The following is an 18204-nucleotide window of genomic DNA, read 5'->3' as shown; positions in this document are numbered from 1 at the left end:
AGCAGGTCTTTCTCCCAGAGAACAAGGATGGAAAGGAGTCAAAGATGGGAGAGTGTGAAGAAAAGGGAGGCACATTGTCAGAGCATTGCCTATGGTCTCCATTTCCAGCTACCAGTCAGTCTTGATGCAGGGAGTTCGTGGGGGAAAGTAGAGGCATTATATGGGTGGCTCCCAGGCCTCATTACAGAACCCTCACTTTGCAGCGGATGGAGACTGTTGCAGAGATCCGCAGCTGCTCCAAATGCAGAGAATAACTGACTGCATGTGTGCCTGATAAGTTAATCTATAATTCAACCCTGCACCTAAGACTCAAGAAGTATTGCAGAAGGTGGGGGAAAGGATTGTAAGAGCCAGAGGGACCGGGAAGTCTGCTGCTAGATCGTGTCTTCCAAACATGACAGGGATGCTACATCCATGAAGTCTCAATAAGATGGTTGCCTTGGCAATACCTTCACAATGACTACACCAGTTGATATGCCGGTGGGAGTGGGGTAAGTTTCACAAGGCATCACCATGAGGTGAAGTTACAATCGATGACTTCTAACAGGATGAATTAGTTTGCATCAGGGGCAAGCTCCAGGAGATGGGTTATCCAGTTCCAAGCAGTCGGCCCTAAACACACATATGTAAGACTAAAAATGGACTCAGTAAGTGCTGTGTGTGTGTGTGTGTGTGTGTGTGTGTGTGTGTGTGTGTGTGTGGTATAAAATAATAATTACAGAAGAGATCATGAATTCAGCGGGAGGAGCTGGCTAGAGGAGAGTGAGAGGTAGAAATGATGTAAATAGAGTACTTGTAGATGGAATTCTCAACCCAATTAAACTTAAAAAGAGGAGTGTTCTCAGAGGTAAGATCCATAGCCGTTTGGAAACAAGGTCTTGAGTGCAGCTTTGAGGAAATAGACCTGTAGTAAAAGGCAGGAAGCAGGGAGTTACAAAAGCTTTTGCCACCCACCTCAAAGGGTAAGACATGACCTAGGGGACTCCTCTGTTCATCTTGCACCCCACTAAAGCACCAGACCAGGCCCTGGGAGAACCACCATGAGCTGAGGAGCAACCCTGCATCCACAGGCTCAGCCTGCTTTTCTGCTGGGCAGCTGCCTCCTCAGAATGTTAGAGCCCGGCTGGGAGTCCCAGGGCTTGCTTCTGGGGATCGCTTTGATTCAGGGAAGGTTAGCAGCAACTGCCAGTGTATACTTACGGGCTCCACCGAATATGAACACGGGAGTCAAGAGACACGGATGTCAAACCTGACTGTGCTTTTACCCTGCGCTGCTCCTAACCCTTGCCCTCGTCATTTAAATGGCAATCTAGGTTGGATGTCTCTTATACAAAGTGCTTGGCATCAACAGCGATGAATGCCTGCGGAGCAGGGACTTTACCGCCCACCTGAGAAGACCGTGAAGAGGAAAAATAGAATGACTTGTAAACCTCCAGCTCTTGCTATGAATTGCAGCTTTTTTTAGCATAACCAATTCGTTTTACAAATAGAGTCCTTATTTTTTATTTATTTTTAATCGTGTGTGTCTGTGTGTGTGTGTGTGTGCACGTGCGTGTGCACATAGCGCGTGTATGAAGGTCGGAGAACAACTTGCAGGATCCCAGGGCTCAAACTCAGCTCTTCAGACTTGAATACAAGTGCGTCTTCCCAGTGAGTCTTCTTGACAGCCCCAAAGTAGGACCTCTTAGCTCAGCATTTCTCTGTCTCAAGATGCCAAAATCATCAATTAAGGAAGGAGGGAGGGAGGAAGAGGGGAAGAGAAAAGGAAGGGAGGAAGAAGTCCTTTTCCAGTTTATAGTAGAGGAGGGTAGGGTCTGTTAATGCTTCTAAGAGCAGACCCCTATTTCTTGGTTTCATCTACCTTATCGCCAGACACCTCCGCTCTCCTTGGCTTTCCTTTTGCTAGAAGAGGATGATGGAAGTCGAACCACGAGGTTTCCATTCTGAATGAAAATTGCTGTCCTACGGGGACATTTTGCATGGTGACACGGATACCAGGATAAAGCAGGGGCACTTCATCCCAGTGCCCTTATTTCTGAGAAAAGTCAGGCTGATTCAGTATAGACCACAGTAGCTTTCCGTGTCAGACAGGGCAAGAGCAGGGTTGAGACAGACTAAGTGTCTTTGCGACACGTGGGGCTGTTCCCTTTTCAGCTGACCCCCGATAGGGGAATCTGCAAAGGACCTGTGTCTCCCACCTGACTTAGTGACACATGTCACTTCCTCGTGACTCTGGGGCCTACCAGACAAACCCTCGGCAGTGGTTGATGACTTGCCGAGGCTGGGAAAGAATGGATTCCTGCTCTCGGGAGGGCTGTAAAGGCATGTTGGAAACACTGTGTCTGGAATCCTGTGCTCTGCTGCTCAGGAATGCGGCTTTGGGTAACTTTCTGGTCTGACTTACAGGAAGATGCAGGGGGGACCAGCAGGAATGTTGTAACAGCTCACATCATCTTGGAAAAATACCATTCAGGGCAGCCTGGCATTGTCATTTCAGGAAGCAGCTGCTCGTGAGTCAGCAGGCTTCTCTTTCTTGTGGCTTCAGGAAGCGTGACCAGAGCCTCACCCATCTCCTCTCCAGGGATACTTCCATGTGCCAACCACGTACGGATTTTACTGGAAGGGACGCAGAGGGGAATCCTTGAAGATATTCCAAGCCCACACCAAGGGTGAAGGACAGGATTGGGGGAAGGGGCCCCTAGGTCTCAGGCTCTACCTGGGGCGCTTGGAAATGTTTCCAGCTTTTTGATACAGAAAAACCACGTGGTTTGTAACAATAAAAGTAGGTGGAAGTCTCTACTACAGATGGGGTGGCAAGGCTGACACTTGGCTCAGTGAGACTGTGGAGCCAGAAAGGTCTGAGAAGTTTCCAGAAAGCTGTAGGTTCATATTGTGATCAGGCAGCTGTTTGGGCTCCAGGACCGACTGTCCTGCTGCAGTCTGAATGGGGACAGAGAGGAAGGGTGCAGGCAGAGGAACTGGCTCTGGCTTCCTCTTTTGCCAGCTCCAAAGAAGTCCCTGCAAATGGTAACTTTGGTCTCAGTTACCGGCCAGAACCAGTATTTTCTCAGAAAAATGTAAGAATATGAATGCTGTTTGGAAATGTCTAAGAAGTACAAGGTGGGGCAAAAACAAAGGAAACAGAGACCCTCTGAGGAGCCAACACCAGTGTGCCCCTTAACCTCGTCCTCCAGCCGGCCTGTGCTCACTGCACATTCTCGCGCACTTTTTGGTTAGTGACAGTCCACTCCTCTCCCCCTCGCCTCACCCCACAGTGTCCCTCATCAGCTGCATGTGGAAACACAAGCAATGTGAACTGTCGGACCCCACTCCAGCCTACTCAGTCAGTATCTCTCGAGTGGGGCCATCAAATCTGTGCTTGGCTAGCCCAAGTGATTGTGTTGGGCACTCAAGTTTGAGAACCCCTTTCTGCCCCTTTCCCAGTCAGGCTGTATACTTCCCAGAGTCCTGACTTTCTCCTATGCTCCAGAAGGCAAGGCTCAGACCAAAAGCCACGCCAGGAAGTAAAAGGAAGAAGCCTAGTCGTCATTTGCCCATACCCCCCTGCCAAGTCACTTACCTCGTGGGCTCTTTGCTTCTCCTCTGTAAAGGAAATATTTAGAAAAGTTGAGTCCTTGAGGTTAGGTAGCCCTAGTCCAAAGGCCTCATGTAGTTCAGGTGTCTGTCTCATTCTCCCTCCTGATGCTCCTGCTGTTTCTACCCAACGACAAGGGTGGATCTGTGCTGGGCTTCTCCTGATCCTAGGTCAGTGTGTGTGTGTGTGTGTGTGTGTGTGTGTGTGTGTGTGTGTGTGTGTGTGTGTAAAAGAGAAAGAGAGAAGGTGTGTTAAGGTACACACAAGCACACTATCTGCAAATGAAATGGCAACACAGAAGGGAAAAAGTCACCTCAGAGAGCCGCTGGCCTGAGTAATTGCTCCGCACAGGCAGGAGAGTCTTCGGTTACGAGCTCAGATGAGTGGGGAGAGAGCAGTCAGGGTGGCTAATTAAAGCATTCCCCAATGGGAAGCTTAGTCTTCTGTCACCTACTGCCGCAGTAAAGACAAGAGTCGCTCCGTTTCTACTGGACCAAGCATGGGGTGCAGGCCCAGGAGGCCAACACAGGTGTGGGGCGTCTCACTGAGGAAAGTAAGGCAAGTGATCAGAGGCCCTGGACTCTGGAGGTGAGACAGGAGAGATCTAGACCTGAAAGAGTAGCCGGACAGAGCCTCGGTAGTGGACATGGGTGGGTTCCTTAAACTTTCCCTCCCCTCCTTAGCTCCGGTAAGGGGACCTCAGACAGGAAGCCTAAGAAAGCCACCTCAGAAAAGCCTCTGGATGTAAATTTTGGAAGAACAGGTCCTGAAAGAGAGTTCTGAGGTCTGTGGAGGCAGCACCCTCCACTAGCTGCAATGCTCAGTCTCAGAGTAGAGAGGGCACTTTCCTGTGAGGCCTGTTGGGTAAAAACCTTTTGTGGTCAGGCCTGAAAAGAGTCACACAGGTTTGTAACAGAGAACCAGCTTCCTCTCCTCCCCCAAGGAAACTGCAGTCTCTTCCTACCTGCCTCAGTCTCCAGCTTTAAGGCCAAGCTGGGCAAAATTGACACTTGCCCCTGGACCGTGGCACGAGATTTTTGTCCTGGTTAAAGTCACCTTCGCCTGAACATCCAGGCTCTTGAGTCCTGCCATTTTAGGCCACAGTATCTCTGGGAAACAGCGGAGAAGATGAAGCACAATCTCCCATCAAGCATCCGTGTTATCACCATGTGCAAGACTCTGGTGCTCGGGAGTAAGTGTCAGCCACCCCTGAGGAGAGAAACACTCGGATATTTCAGCACTAATCATGAAAACACAAAAATCGGCTCTTTGTATTTATTATTTTATGTGCATGGGTGTTTTGCCTGCATTTACGTCTGTGCAGCATGTAAATGCCTGGTACCTGTGGAGGCCAGAACAGGGCACTGGACTCCCTGGTGCTGGAGTCACAGGCAGGTGTGAGCCAACATGAACGTGCTGAGAATCACACCCAGGTCCTCGGGAAGGTAGCTAGTGTCTTACATGCAGAGCCATCTCTCCAGTCTGGAATTGTGAGGACATTTGTTTGACATGCCAGTGTCACCCAGAGTACTTTACTAGTTGCTCTGTTTGCTTCCGTATCCAGGATACAGCAGGTTTCTCAGATAACCGGCTCTTCTAGTGTCTGAAATGGCTAATGGTGGGGTGTATCTGTGTGTGCGCGCACGCACGCATGCATGTATACAAGCACACGTGTGGAGGTTAGAGAACAGCCTTGGGTACCATTCCTCAGGTGGTGGCCATGAGACAGGATTGTTCACTGGTCTGGAGTAAGATAGATGACTACCCAGAACACTTCAGGGGTCTGCCTGCCTCCACCTCCCTAGCTCAGGGATTAAAAACATACACAACCATTCTGAACTTTTTTTTTAATTAAAATTTTTTCATTTATTTTACATCTCCTCCGATTCCCTCCCCTCTAAACACCCCCTTCCCCCAGCCTCCTCTGGTGCTGGGAAGCCTCCTGTTTGCATAGTAAAACTACTTTACCAACTAAGCCATCTATCTTCTGGTCCCGTTATGTCCTTCTGCCTCCCCAAGTGACTGTGAATATATCTGTGTCTGAGGTGTCACAGTAATGACCCACAACTCCATTCATCCTCGACTGACAAATATTTAATCAGATTTCAAGTTATAGTCTTTAACAAGGAACTGGAAAGATAGTCCTCAAACTCCAGGAAGACCTCCAGACATGGTTCAACAGGACGGGCAATGCCTGGGGTCCCTCAGAGGGTGGCCAGACTCTGCGCTTGTTTTCCCCTATCTGCTCTGCAAAAGAAAGGTAAACAGTATTCCTGTAAGGCTGGGTGCTTCTGTCTTAGTAACATCAGCTGGAGCGGAGCTTTAATGACACAGCCTGAGAAGCCCCCCCCCCCCCCCCCCCCCCCGCAGCACGCCGGCAGACATTCGGATTCAGTCAACCTGTGGTAAAACCCAACCAGCTGGACTTTAAAAACACCTTTCTGGAGAATTCCCTTGCGATATCAAGTTCGGAACTAGCAGACAAATATTGGGATCAGGAAACTCGAGTGTTCTCGCCTTTGGGGCCTCCGATGACCAGCATACCACCCTACACAAACACTTCATAAATATTTATTGAGTCAACGGGCAAAGGAATTCTTGAAAGTGCAGTCAACCTTGCCTGTTACCTGCAGGTTAGCAAGGACCAACAAAACGAGGGCCAAACCAATAGCAGCCAGGTCAGGGTCTTGATCAGGCAGAAAGACAAGGGTAAAAGGGAGCAAGACGAGTGGTTTGAACGGTCACTGGACAGTGGGGCACATGCCCTTGAGACAGTTGCTGCCTTCAGAGGACTAGGTGCCTCTCCGCTGGGACCTCCTGGAGTTCTACCGCAGCTCCATCTATAAAAGCAAAATCACCACCTAAAAAAAGGGGGTTACCTCCCTCCAAAGCCCTGCATCACCTCAGGATAGTCAACACTCCTTCCTTCAGCTCACAAGCGCCTTTTTGCGCCGCCCCCACCCCCCGCTCGTCACTTGCTGCTCTCCCTCTGTACTGGCCTCCTTTGGCGCGCAGATCTAACAAGATGCTGTTTTTCTCCTGGAAACCTCATTCCCTCTGCCTGCAAAATTCATTTCCTGACCCCCGGCTGGGAAGCTTCCTATCACATAGCAAAGTCCAATGTGACCATCAAATTACCTTATGAAAACATGATCCGCCCTCCCCACAGGAGCCCATCAGCCTCCTGAGAGCAGCGCTCAGCCCGTGGTGTTCCAGTTTCAGTGGCTCCCTGGGATTGCTTTGATGTGTACAGAGACATAAACAATCAGGGTGATTTGAACCCAAGGAAAGAACTGGAGTTGGGGGTGAGAGCTGTTCAAGGCAGACAAGGTAACCCAAGCGACAGTTCCAAGAGATTTCAGAAGAGACCAGAGGAAAGGCAGAAATCCCTTCACTGGGGTCAGAGCTCAGCGACAGAGCCTAGCTCCCACGGTCACGTTCTCTCCAGGCAGACTGCCAGCTGGCCCCAACAAGGGGAAAACCCAGACGGCTGCACAGGCCAGTGAAGTCTTCATACTGTGCAAGCACCAGGCGCGGGCTGCAGGTGGGAGCCGCGCCCCGAGAGCGTGGGCAGAGGGCTCGCAGTAAGCTGAACACAGAGCTCCCCTGGGTCAGGTGCACCGCGGGGGCCGGGTCAGGTGCACTGCAAGAGGCTGGGCCGGCGCCTCCAGGCTGGTGCTTGGGGCAGCCGATTTGGCTGCTTGACGTGCTGATGCCTTGATTTGGTCTGACGTGTGGAGGCTGCTGTGAGAAGCAGCCTGGATTTTTGACATTCAGCAAGCTAGAAATAACCAGCTGAGCTCCTGACGCTGGAGCTGCAAATGTCTTGCTTTTCCCAGGCAATTGCCAGATGGAAGTGGCTTCTCCCTGAGCAGACTTGCCCTCCAAGTATCAGGAAGCCTGGGTTCTCATATAGACTCAGCTTCCAACTGCTGGGCCTTAAGGGGAATCCCTTGATTTTAACATAGCCAGCTTGTATGTAGAAGGGGGTTGTTGGTAGCAGAGTCCCTTTGCCTCTTTAAAAAAAAAAAATGACCCTAAGCGACGGCTGTTCCTCCTAATTGTGTCATTTGCAATATGTATATATATATATATACTGTCTAGAAGCTTAAAACTCTGAAAATCCAACCTGGGTAAGACCATCCTAACTGAAAATGATGCTGAAGCCGATGTTATTTAGTTGGTAGACTGCTAGCCTAAAATGCAGGAAGTCCCAGATAGGACCCTCCGAGTCATAAAAACTGGACATGGTAGCATATATCACGAGTCCTACCTCTCTAGGGCAAGAGGATTAGAAGTGTAAGGTAAGGTCATCCTTGGGTTCTTAGCAAATTCGAAGTCAGCCTGGGTTACATGAGACGCTAGAAAGTCTGGGTCGGGGGATATGAATCATGGATTCCGTGAGAAACCTTTGAAATCTGTAGGCTCTTCCTGAAAAGTCACACCTGCCAGACGCTGCTTACAGTGGCAGAGGGTCACTGGAGTACACCACGGCCCCATTTTAACATCTGCAATCTTTGCAGATCCCCCTGTGGGCCAGGAGACTCACCTGCAACCTGTCCCCAAGGTTTCTCCCCCTTCCAGTCCTCATACACGGGCGGCAGACTTTCCTCTCTTTTCTTCTTTAACCAGCCTCCTCCCTACTCTCATCCTATAAATCCTAGTACCAGTGTGAGGTGCCCGTAGCAGAGAACGAGTAAAAGAGAGCACTTCTTGATGCTGTTCTTTTTGATATCTTTCCCACAAAGCTGGGGCAGAATGCACAAAGGTAGGAGGCAAAGCCTCTTCTGCAAGATACCTCCCACGCACCTCAGAATCTAGCGAACTCTCCACTCCCTCGGCTCAGAGCTACCTGGCTGGGGCAGCAGCTGGAGCAGCAGCTCCCTAGCAGGTAGTCCGGATGAAAACCGATTTCTTGGACAACGGGTATCTATAAAGAGGCCCTGGTGAACAAACTTACAATAAACAATGTTACCAAAGGGTAATAATTGGCCCTCACTGCTACTGTGTTGCTTTGGCAAAACGATAGCTCAGTGCGGGATAGAAAAGCAGTAACAACTTCACAAGGGGCTCAGAATGGAACTGAGCTTTAGCACTGCCAGGATATTGGTGGAGATGCAGGCCATGACCTTGGGAATTTGGGGGCAGCCTAGGCTATATACAATGAGACTTTATCTCAATAATAGTAGTAGTGATAATGATGACAATAATAAATGATGATAAAAATATATGAAAAGCAGAGCCAGGGCCAAATTCCCTCCAACACCCTCAAAGATGGGGGACCCACTACCCACTAACACTCACTTCCCTCAGAGGCCCCAGCCCACTTGTTCCAAGTCAGCTACGTTGGATGGCTTTTCTGTTACTTTAACTTCCAGGAAGACAGATGTCTACCCCTAAAGTACAGCACAGTGCAGCAGTAGCATTGATCTCAGTGCTGCTAGAATCCGTTCCAAGGACCAAATGGAAGAGGTTGAGCCTAGGAGCCACCCGCGTGCATAGCCTCACACGACTTCATCACCTTGTGCAAGTGAAGGTATGGAAACCACGGACAAGGCAAGTTCAGACTAACGACTTCCTGAGTGAAAGGGAGAAAGATGGCGAAGATGTACAGAAAATCCTTAGGGGCAGAAAGCTGGGTGACTCCTGCTGAGATGCAGGCCTAATATCCCTCCCGGCTTGTTCTCTACAAACACTAGGGTTTCTTTGGAAGAGAAAAGAGATTCTTGGCCTTCATATAGAAAACACAATGTGGGCGCTTTGTGGCTGTCTTGGCTTTTAAGAGGGTCACAGGCAGACCAGCTTCAAGGTGTTAGCTGCTCTGCTCACAACCTTGAGAAGACAGCCTTGATCTTGCCTAGTTTTGCCTTTGCTCAGAGAAGCAGACTCTCTTGCGGGAAATGGCTGGCCTTAAAAGAGATTCTATGATAGCTGAAGACAGTTTAGCTTCCTTTCTAGTCTCTGAGTTTTGGGGGAAGTAATTGCTGCTGGGGTAGATGTGTCCTGTGTCTTTTATTCTGGAATTTTTGCTTACGTGGACAGCCACTCAATGTACAGAATTTCTTAAAATTCACTAGAGCGTGCATTTCAATGGAGACTGAGTTAGACAACAGGAAAGATAATTACAAGCAAAATCAAAGATTATGAATTATAATATTGGGATGGGACTAGATTTGGTAGGTGGAAAAGAGTGGTTATTCCATAGCATCCTGGAATAGTGAGATGGTCAGAGAGGCACAGATTCTGTGCAGTGAAGCAGCATTGAATTGAAATGCTGAATCAAACTTTGTCTCATTATTGAGGGCTTAACATTTTATTCAAGCAAGGATTTATATTTGTCCCAAATGTACTTATAATGCCAGAAAGACTTCCTGAATGATCCATTCTTTTTTATTGTTGTTGTCTTGTTTTCAAGACAGGGTTTCTCTGTGTAGCTTTGGAGCCTGTCCTGGAACTCATTTTTTTTTTTGTTTGTTTGTTTTTTTGTTTTTTTTTTCCAGCCAAGCTTTCTTTTTTTTTATTTATTTATTAAGGATTTCTGCCTCCTCCCCGCAACCGCCTCCCATTTCCCTCCCCCTCCCCCGATCAAGTCACCCTCCCTAATCTGCTCGAAGAGCAATCAGGGTTCCCTGACCTGTGGGAAGCCCAAGGACTGCCCACCTCTATCCAGGTCTCCTAAGGTGAGCATCCAAACTGCCTAGGCTCCCCCAAAGCCAGTACGTGCAGTAGGATCAAAAACCCTCTGCGATTGTTCTTGAGTTCTCAGTATTCCTCATTGTCCTCTATATTCAGCCAGTCCTGGAACTCATTCTGCAGACCAGGCTGGCCTCAAACTCAGCAATCCTCCTGCCTCTGCCTCCCAAGTGCTAGGATTAAAGGTGTGTGCCACCACTGCAGAGGAACTGGCTTGGGAACCGCCCACCCAGCCTCCCACAGCCTGGAACTGCCTTGTCTGTCTCTCTATGCTCTGCTTCTGCAGGTGTCCCCAAGCTCCTGCCACACGCAGTAGGTGCTTGGCCAAGGACAGCTGCCTGGACCTGGGCAGCGAGCTGTAAGTAGCAGATCTCTGGCTCACATATCTGAGACCAGGGACCTCTTCAGCTGAGTGAAGAAGGCTCAACTGTTGACTCCAGGACATTCTTGGCTCTATATGAATGCATTGTTTTCAAAAGCAGATATTTTTCTTTTTGTCTCCAGTGCATTGAGGAGACAAGGCCCCAGTGCCAGTCAGCACATTTCTTTAGTCTCTGCCTGCACTTGGTTGGATACCACTGTCAGACCCGAGGCCCCCACACACAGACTCTTCTCTGTGCAGTCTTCAGGGATGGGACAGCCAGTGGAATGCACTCAAATTGTGGTCTATTCTTAACAAGAGAAGCCAGGACAGCTTGGGAGCTTATCTCTTCTCAAATTCTCTGAAGTGTTCTGAACCAAAAGTAACTAAAAAAGAATGCACATGTTTTGTCCTCAGATATTAATGCTTCTCTAAAGCTGTCTGGTTGGCTGGAATGTCTAGGGTCGCTGGCCAAGAGGGCTTATAAGTGTGAACGGGAACTGTGTTCTGGATGTCAGAACTGCTCTCTGCGCCTCACCTTCATCCTTCTGAGATGGTTGTCTGCTGTGTGTCAGGCACCACAATGGCCCTTGGATCCAGTGACAAAGACATACTGCTTATTACCTAGTGGGAAAGACTGGGGTTAAGCCAGCAGGCAGCAGTTAAATAGATAATTATCAAAGAAAGCCATAGAGAAGGGAAGTAGCGTGCTCTGCAAGCAGAGACTGAGTCCGTATCTGATCCCGCAGGGGTGAAGAGGGCAATGCAGGGCCTTCACAGAGGGAGTCCCATTTGAGATGAGCATTGAAGGAGAACTAGAAAGGAAAGAGTCAGGGTGTGCTTGGGTCACAAAGGGCTTGTTCACTGGAGGAACAGAAAGGAAGACCTTGTAGCTATGAGGAGAGCAGGCATCTGGGGAAGGGGTTGGGGTGGATGGCACAGGAATGTAGAAGCAGAGCTGAGGATATGAGTTTTTATGCTGGGACAATGGACTGCCACTTCAGTAAGAGGGTGAGGATACTAAGTTTCTTTCCGGATTGCCATGGTGAGAAAATGATCAACACAGACATCATTGCTAAACTCTCACCCCGTTCACCCATTGCATAATCTAATGACCACCCAAGCCCTGCTTCTGTAGCTCTGGGCCAAAGTAGGCGTTGTCTCCCAAGACCCACAGAGAGCACCCCAAGGGCTTGTTGGAAGGTCCAAGGGCTAACCCAGGCTCACCGCTCAGGCATTCAGATCTGAACTCCCTTCCTTTCTGCCAGCATTTTCCCTCCTCTCTTAATGAATAAATCTCCTTCAGGTTACAGCCCACATGTCCCCATGCCCAGACAGGCTCACATCAGTTAGGTCATAGTAACCCAATCCTAAATTAAATAATTAGCCCAAGGCCAATGGGCTAGTCAGCTACCATAGCTGGGACAGTCTCTGGGTTCTCTGAACACAGGCAGGCAGATGCTTTCCTAGGATGGAATCAAGGGCTTCTGTGCAGAGAAAGAAGGAAGGGCAGTATCCCATGCTCTTCCTTAGGATCTGTGTTTATTCTATCTTGGTCAGGTTCCCAGCATCAGCTTTTGAGGTGGTCAGAAACTCACTGAATAAAATGTGGTTCCTTATTTGAAAAACGTTGTCTAGATAAATTCGGTCCTTCTGAGCCATCAGCATCCCTCGTCAATGGCACTGGATTTCTTATAAGTTCCCCCGCCTGGCTTTTTCCTGAAACCACCAGGAGAGTTGAAACAGGTATGTATATGAACTGCCCACCACCCTGGATAACCTCAAGAAGACATCTTAACCCTCAACAGTTCTTGCCCTAAAAATCAGTGGCTCATTCGTCTTGCTTTATAGAGCTTGGCACAGTAGGCAGCCCTGTGCCTGGGCCTCACCTCAGCCCTCTATAGAAACCAGAAGCCGGCTTGTCCATCCTTGGGAATTTGAAAGGGATTCTGGGAGTACTCAGACAAGCTGCTGGAAGCGCTGTGTTATTTAGTGACTTCTGAGTGAGGATATTTCAGGGCCCAGTAATGCTCTTGAATTAGATGTGAGTCTTGTGCCAGAGGTGGCACTCTCCCTTCATCAGATGTGGTGGCAGGGCACGAGAGGTTTTATGGGCAACTCCCTGGAAGAGAAAGAGCTCGACAAATGGGATTTACAAGTCCAGCTCTGTCCTTTCAGATGAAACCCCTCCCTTCAACCCACTTCTCACTCTGAGTTGATCTGGCCTGACAGCTGCCAAGTTCACCTTCTCATCTCAGGGCCTCAGTTAGGTGCTGGCATGAAGCTTCCTCTCAAAGTCTGCTCCTCCTTCAAAACGCTGTTCTGACTTTCTTTGGGGTGAACCCCCACAAGAAAACACCCACCGCCTTGAAATTCTTCCTAGAGAAGGTAGTTCCCGGCAGCATCTAGATTCCCGGGAGTTTATAAATATATGCGCCAGAATTCATCTGCGTGAATGCAAATCTAGATCTGAAGAGAAATGATACATAAACAACTCCAGAGAGCACACAGCTCAAGCAATTCTGTGCTGCCTTGTTTTAAAATATCATTATTTTAGTTGGCAGGTAGCTGTTGCCTGTGCCGATGCAGTACAATGTGGTACTTCAGTAGACATATACTTGGTGAAATGATCATAGCCAGCTCATTTAGTCATAACCACCTCTCTCCATATTTATCCTCTCTTGGTAGTGAGGACATTTTAAAACCTGTTCTTTTAGGCTTTTTATTTAGAACTTATTTATTTAGAATTCCTATTAGCTATAATCACCTTGCTGTGCTCTGTAGCTTTATTCCTTAGCTGGGTACCAACAGAATCTCTTCTCTGTTCCTCACCTGTGTATCATCCGAGTCTGTCTGTTTGGGTCCAAGGACATGTTTACTAAGAAGCAGAGCCCAAGTCCAGTCTAGAATGTGATGGAAAATAGAAGAATGTATCCTCCGCCGGCCTCTGATTGGCCATTCTTTCTTTCACCGGCTGACAGAGTGGCCACCTGGCTTCTCCGTGCTCACTTCCCTTGTTGATAGAATAGAGACAATGTCAACCTTATGCTGCCGGAGGACAGGGCTATTGCGAAACTTATTTACTGTGCGGTTCGTGGATGAACTTGTGCAAAGTTCTAAAATAGTACAAAACATAATGACCATGTTATTAAGTAAAACAGTGTTTTCCTTCCGTTTTCTCTACCCTCCCTGGAGGAAACAAACAAAAGTTATGGGCCAAACTAAGCATGTGTGAGGGCTGGCCTAAGTAAGCCGGAAGGGATGGAGAAAGCCAGCCATGTGGTAGGGCCCACCCAAGGATTCCTATGAATATTGTGTTCTTCTGTGCTTCCTTGGTTGTCTTCACAGCCTGGACTTCCTGTTGGAGTTGGGGAGAAGTCTGTTCTGACTTCTGGTGGTATAGTCTGAGCATCATAACACTGGTTCCACTAAGAGCATTAGCCCGCCTGTCTGCCCCGTTTTGGAAAGCCTGAAAAACACCAGGAGCATGCTCCCAATGTGACAGTGGCTCTCTGCACCAAAAACTTACCAGAGACAGAAGCCAGGCCCTTCTGGTCCTTTTTCAAGATGCAGTGACTTCCTGACAATAAGTAAATTCTTCTGTGGGAGAAAAGGGACTGTGGTCCCTCCCGGAGCTGTCACCAGCATGTCTGGGATCTGACCCTCCATTCCCAGTCAGTGCAGGTGGAGTACAGAAGGACTCTATGGTTTGGTGTAACCTAAAAAGTTACAACTTAAAATAAAACAAAAAACTCCCTAACCCTTTGTTACCTCAAAAACCTTCCCAATGTATGGGCCGGGAGATACTGTATCCAACTGAGATCCCCCACATCCCCATCTTTTTTCCTTTGAGGCAGGATTTCACTATGCTGTCTAGACAGACCTCAAACTCACAATCCTCCTGCCTCAGCCTCCTGAGTGCTGGGATTATGGCTGTGTACCACCATGCCTGTTATCTTCTTTTTCTTTCGAAGCTAATAATCAAGAGACACCAGTGACTGGAAAAATAATCATAGTGATATTTTGTAAGTTTGGAACTTTCAGCTTTATCCATCCAGTTTAGAGAGGCTTTCTTCGGAAAGATAATGATAGGGGTTTGGTCGGGTGAGAAGGGGACTAAGGCTGGACCTTCGGCATATGGGTGGCTTAGGACTAAGTCCTTCTATAGTCAACGAGCCTTCAGAATTGGTCCTGTTTTGTCTCTTTTAGTAAAATGTGTGTGTGGGGGGGGTGGAATGGGTGAACACATGTGCAGGTGCGAGCATACTTGTATGTGGAGATCAATCTTGGGGGTGGCATTCCTCAGGAGCCATCTACCTGTATTTTGAGACAGTTCCTGCTGGCTTAGGTCTCCCCAAGTAAATGAGAACAATAGGCCAATGACTGCCCGAGCCCCACCCGATCTGCATCCCCAGTGCCGAAATCACAAACATCAGTCACCAGGCCTGGCTTTCTGTGCGGCAGCCAGAGGTTGAATGCAGGTCCTCGTTGCTTGCACAGCAAGCGCTGTACTGACTTTGTCTCTCCCAGGCTCTTCCTGAGTAATTGTAACTAAAGCAGACAGACTTTGGCAAAAGCAAAGACATGGAGCCATCGCTAAAAATCTCCACCATGCTATCTTCTAGAAGCAGCCTAATTTTCCCTTCTCCTTCTGACAGTCAAATGCCATTTATGTTATCAACCCAAGGTTACTGCGACTTTGCCAAGTAACCCAGAGATGAGACTGTGTGTCTGCTAAGCCGGAATTGGGGGGGGGGGGGTGTCCCAGAAGAGGCCTCCAAAGTGAATGGGATGCAATGAGCCAGGTCCCCATATAATATATCCAATCCACCCCTCCCACCTGCTGTGCTCTCCAGGATGGAAAGACAGGCTCATCACACACGAAGAACAGTGTCTGTCCTGTCTCCAGGACTTCCCCTCCACTCTGTGATCAGGGCTCCCAGCCTAAGACTTCCTCCTTCTCCAGCAAAAAAGCTTGTCTGACAATGGAAAGACCTGTGAGCATGGATAGGCTGGTACACTCTTGAAGCCATCCTCAAAGTTCTCAGAGCCACGTGTAGGACTTTCTCCTTTCATTAACAACCCCTTACACACACACACACACACACACACACACACACACACACACACACACATACACACACACACACACACAAATACACACCGTTCCCTGGCAATGCCACCCTCATGCTGCATGGAGCATGGAAGGCCTGGAAACAATCTCAGGGCTGTGTTGACACTTTAGTGCGCTGAAGTCAAGAGGCAGCTTTCCCAGGAAACACTTAAAAGGAGATTGGATGTCTCTGTTTTGAATTATGGTGGAGAGAGAGTGAGTGAGAGAGAGAGAGAGAGAGAGAGAGAGAGAGAGAGAGAGAGAGAGAGAGAGAGACTAAAACAATATGTTATGAGAGGCTTACAGAAATCCCAAGGCCAGAGCACCCTAAATACGATTTTTATGACCTACTTGGAATGTGGTACACGTTGCTGTTTTGGGTTCGGTTATTTAAAACAATTGCATGACATCACCATGTAGTCACTGGTCTATGTTTATCCCCACGGCAATCTCTAACAAATGGTGCTGGCACCAGCCAGGTGCTGTTTCACACACTGCACAGCAGGCATGGCAGTCGGCGTTGCATTGCTGCTCTGTAGAGCAAACGTTTCCTTGCACGTTAGACTTCTGATTTCCCTAGTCCTGCTAACAAGGGCCCTCAGAAGGGCATTTTGAAATAAGCCCACTTTTAGCTTTATCTGCTGCTTGCAGTATGGTGTCTTTTCCCACACTTCTTATTTTGAGAAGAGCAAAAAGAACAAAACTTCAACATCTACAAAATTATGAATTTTTTTGTTTGTTTCCTGTATACTTCTTCAACCAGACTCGAGTTTTCTGGAACAATGGTTTCCCACATTTGCCTTAAGTCTCTCCAGACTTCTCCTCTTCTCCTCCTCTTCCTTCTCTTTCTCTACCTTTTCCCTGATCCCCTTCCTACCCTTCTGATCCCATCTGAGCATCATTTTTCAAACATCCTTTTTTTATGTGTGTTTCCTAAGAATGAAAATGTTCACTTACTATGGATACCCAGTTCAGATTTTAACTGTTATCCAAAAGTTCTTCCTAGGTGTGTTCTTGAAGTTTATAGTAGGAGGTGCTTCTGCTGTCATTTGCTTCTAAGTGTGTGTGCATGTATGTACCTGTGTGTGTGTGTGTGTGTGTGTGTGTGTGTGTGTGTGTGTGTGAGAGAGAGAGAGAGAGAGAGAGAGAGAGAGAGAGAGAGAGAGAGGAGGTAGAGCAGAGAACAACCTCAGCTATCATTTCCCAGGAGCCATTTACCCTGTTTTTTTGAAGCAGGTCTCATTGGTCTGGAGCTTGCCAAGGCTAGACTGGTGGTCCAGATGTCCCTGGGACGCATCTGCCTCCACATTCCACTCTGGGGTTACAGCGATGAGATCAGTGGGTGCTGGTGGGAGAACTCAAGTCTAAGTGCTTTAAAGGCAAGCACATTACTGACAGAGCCAGCTCCCCAACACTACTTCAAATACTTTATCAGTTCTGCTGGGAACTGGTCGTTAACACAAGGATTATTTAGGAGGCTGTTTCACTGGTTCACTCAAAAATGTTGTTATGATTGTTACACTTTGTGGGTTTGGGGGCTGTTTGTTCTGAGGCAAGGTCTCATTGTTAGTTTAGATTGGCTTGCTCTTTTGCTCTGTCAGTCCCTTCGCACTTGCTTTGAGACGTCAGGAAAAAGACTATATATGAATCTGAAGATATATAGACTTGTTCAAACCTTTCAAATTCTCAATAAAACTTCGTTTTCCTCGGTCTCAGTCATCCATTCAATGAGTGTGTGTGTGTGTGTGCGTGCGTGCGTGCGTGTGTGTGTGTGTGTGTGTGTTTGCTTTTTCGTTAGAATTCTCTTGGGTTGACACGTAGCTTTCACAGTTACGCTCTTTGGTACATGCAGGTTCTTGAATACCCTAGTGTTCCTTTGGCCCAATAATTTTAGTTTTACAAGCATGGAAGTCTGTGCTTTTTCTTTCTTCAAATATGACTTCCTATAATTTTCTGCTTCAGAAATGTAGTTTTTACATATATGGTAGTTATCAAAAAACTTAGGTTACTTGGATATCCATTTTTAACAGCTCTGTGTCTTTCTTTGGCTCTTTTGAGGTAACTTTCCCAGTGTGACTTTCCACTTCATTACTGCTGTGTATAACTGAATACAGTTTTTCTGTCTATTGAAACTTTTCATTTGACTATGTGTAGTTTTATTTCAAATATTTCAGGCTTTATTTTGTTTTATGCACAATAATCTCACTTAATGTCTACATATCTGTATTTAATGCCTTGCTGTTTGCTTTTAAAATTGGAAGTTTGGGATTCAGAAGCACTTCTGAGTCAAGATTGAAGTTGGAAGTCACTGACATACCAGTGGTCCCCAAGCTTTTGACACTACTATATGATCTATTGTTGTGTGATATTTTGATAGCATTCTGACAATAAAGCTTGCTTTGAACCAGAGGGCAGAGCTAGACACTAACTGACCAAATTAAC

General features: G+C 47.8%; 2 long non-coding RNA genes across 2 annotated transcripts; both read right to left on the bottom strand.

Moving 5' to 3' along the window:
- Positions 1 to 3696: 3696 nt before the first annotated feature.
- LOC142835161 (uncharacterized) lies at positions 3697 to 4603 on the bottom strand. Its single transcript, XR_012907758.1, has 3 exons — positions 4560 to 4603; positions 3909 to 4205; positions 3697 to 3761 (listed from the first exon to the last, which is right to left on the bottom strand). It is a non-coding gene; the product is annotated as an uncharacterized LOC142835161 (long non-coding RNA).
- Positions 4604 to 5611: 1008 nt separating this feature from the next.
- On the bottom strand, positions 5612 to 7418 carry LOC142834989 (uncharacterized). Its single transcript, XR_012907704.1, has 3 exons — positions 6734 to 7418; positions 6223 to 6435; positions 5612 to 5842 (listed from the first exon to the last, which is right to left on the bottom strand). It is a non-coding gene; the product is annotated as an uncharacterized LOC142834989 (long non-coding RNA).
- Positions 7419 to 18204: the final 10786 nt, after the last annotated feature.

This window comes from Microtus pennsylvanicus, chromosome 14, assembly GCF_037038515.1.
Source record: "Microtus pennsylvanicus isolate mMicPen1 chromosome 14, mMicPen1.hap1, whole genome shotgun sequence".
Taxonomy (NCBI): Eukaryota; Metazoa; Chordata; class Mammalia; order Rodentia; family Cricetidae; genus Microtus; species Microtus pennsylvanicus.
Note: the sequence above shows the minus strand (reverse complement) of the source record. Positions and strands in the feature narration are given on the sequence as shown.